This window comes from Oncorhynchus clarkii, chromosome 2 (assembly GCF_045791955.1).
Source record: "Oncorhynchus clarkii lewisi isolate Uvic-CL-2024 chromosome 2, UVic_Ocla_1.0, whole genome shotgun sequence".
Taxonomy (NCBI): Eukaryota; Metazoa; Chordata; class Actinopteri; order Salmoniformes; family Salmonidae; genus Oncorhynchus; species Oncorhynchus clarkii.
This window is the reverse complement of record NC_092148.1, coordinates 10,781,478-10,783,977: the sequence shown is the minus strand read 5'-3', so window position 1 is coordinate 10,783,977 and position 2,500 is coordinate 10,781,478. Positions and strand designations below refer to the sequence as shown.

At 49.8% G+C, this 2,500-nt stretch overlaps 1 protein-coding gene and 1 pseudogene across 1 annotated transcript in view; one reads left to right on the top strand and one right to left on the bottom strand.

Moving 5' to 3' along the window:
* LOC139421213 (uncharacterized) overlaps positions 1-2,500 on the top strand; it is a 1,124,809-nt gene that overhangs the window by 791,752 nt on the left and 330,557 nt on the right. The gene's annotated exons all lie outside the window — the stretch shown is intronic.
* The window catches only part of LOC139379339 (small conductance calcium-activated potassium channel protein 2-like), a 175,202-nt pseudogene that overhangs the window by 34,900 nt on the left and 137,802 nt on the right, over positions 1-2,500 (bottom strand).

Below are 2,500 nucleotides of genomic sequence, written 5' to 3'. Positions count from 1 at the left end.
AGATAGAGAGAACGAGAGAAAGAGAGAACGAGAGAGAACGAGAGAACGAGAGAGAGAACGAGAGAACGAGAGAGAGAACGAGAGAACGATAGAGAGATGGAGAGAGAGAGAGAGAGAGAGGGAAAATTGGGGCCTTCATTACACAATTGAGAACAGAGACAGACACACACACACAGTCCATTAGACTCAGAGCACAGATGCAGGGTAATACAGGGGGATAAACAGACTACATAAATGACAGAATGCCCCCTAATCCTGGACCTAGTGACCGAGAGAGGACAGGAGATATGAGGACAGAGAGAAAGGAAAGGAGATATGAGGACAGAGAGAGAGGACAGAGAGAGAGGAAAGGAGATATGAGGACAGAGAGAGAGGACAGGAGATATGAGGACAAAGAGAGAGGACAGAGAGAGAGGACAGGAGATATGAGGACAGAGAGAGAGGACAGAGAGAGAGGAAAGGAGATATGAGGACAGAGAGAGAGGACAGGAGATATGAGGACAGAGAGAGAGGACAGAGACAGAAGGAGGACAGGAGATATGAGGACAGAGAGAGAGGACAGGCGATATGAGGACAGAGAGAGGACAGGAGATATGAGGACAAAGAGAGAGGACAGGAGATATGAGGACAGGAGATATGAGGACAGAGAGACAGGACAGGAGATATGAGGACAGAGAGAGGGGGAGGGAGTAGGACAGAGAGAAAGAGATGACAGGAGATATGAGGACAGAGAGAGAGGGAGGAGGACAGAAATAAAGAGAGGGAAGGAGGAGGACAGAGAGAAAGAGAGGGAAGGAGGAGGACAGAGAGAAAGAGAGGACAGGAGATATACGGACAGAGAGAGGGAGGGAGTAGGACAGAGAGAGAGGGAGGGAGTAGGACAGAGAGAAAGAGAGGGAAGGAGGAGGACAGAGAGAAAGAGAGGACAGGAGATATGAGGACAGAGAGAGAGGGATGACAGGAAATATGAGGACAGAGAGAGAGGGAGGAGGACAGAGATAAAGATAGGGAAGGAGGAGGACAGAGAGAAAGAGAGGTGAAGGAGGACGACAGAGAGAAAGAGAGGACAGGAGAAATGAGGACAGAGAGAGTGGGAGGAAGTAGGGCAGAGAGAAAGAGAGGGAAGGAGGACAGAGAGAGAGGACAGGAGATATACAGACAGAGAGAAAGAGAGGACAGGAGATATACAGACAGAGAGAGAGGGAGGGAGTAGGACAGAGAGAGGGGCAGGGAGTAGGACAGAGAGAGAGGGAGGGAGTAGGACAGAGAGAAAGAGGGGGAAAGAATAGGACAGAGAGAAAGAGAGGACAGGAGATATACGGACAGAGCAATAGAGAGGACAGGAGATAGGAGGACAGAGAGAAAGAGAGGACAGGAGATAGGAGGACAGAGCGATAGAGGACAGGAGATAGGAGGACAGAGTGATAGAGGAAAGGAGATAGGAGGACAGAGAGAGAGGACAGGAGATAGGAGGACAGAGCGATAGAGGACAGGAGATAGGAGGACAGAGAGAGAGGACAGGAGATAGGAGGACAGAGCGATAGAGAGGACAGGAGATAGGAGGACAGAGAGAAAGAGGAAAGGAGATAGGAGGACAGAGAGAGAGGACAGGAGATATGAGGACAGAGCGATAGAGAGGACAGGAGATAGGAGGACAGAGAGAGAGGGAAGGAGGGAGGTGGACAAGAAGAAAGAATCAGAAAGAAAGAGAAAGGGGTGACATTGATACACACACAAAATACACACACACACAACCATAAACATGGTGGTACCATGATGCCGGTTAGTAAACAGACTCCTTTGCCACAGTACGTGTGAGGCACCATGTCTCCGTAGCCAATAGACAGGAAGGTGATAGAGATGAGCCACATCGCCCCCAGGAAGTTACTGGTCACATCCTGGGCATCATGATACCTGGGGAGAGAGAGACAGGAAGTTACTGGTCACATCCTGGGCATCATGATGCCTAGGGAGAGAGAGACAGGAAGTTACTGGTCACATCCTGGGCATCATGATACCTAGGGAGAGAGAGACAGGAAGTTACTGGTCACATCCTGGGCATCATGATACCTAGGGAGAGAGAGACAGGAAGTTACTGGTCACATCCTGGGCATCATGATATCTGGAGAGAGAGACAGGAAGTTACTGGTCACATCCTGGGCATCATGATACCTGGAGAGAAAGACAGGAAGTTACTGGTCACATCCTGGGCATCATGATACCTAGGGAGAGAGAGACAGGAAGTTACTGGTCACATCCTGGGCATCATGATACCTAGGGAGATAGAGACAGGAAGTGACTGGTCACATCCTGGGCATCATGATACCTGTTGAGAGAGACAGGAAGTTACTGGTCACATCCTGGGCATCATGATACCTAGGGAGAGAGAGACAGGAAGTTACTGGTCACATCCTGTGCATCATGATACCTAGGGAGAGAGAGACAGGAAGTTACTGGTCACATCCTGGGCATCATGATACCTGGAGAGAGAGACAGGAAG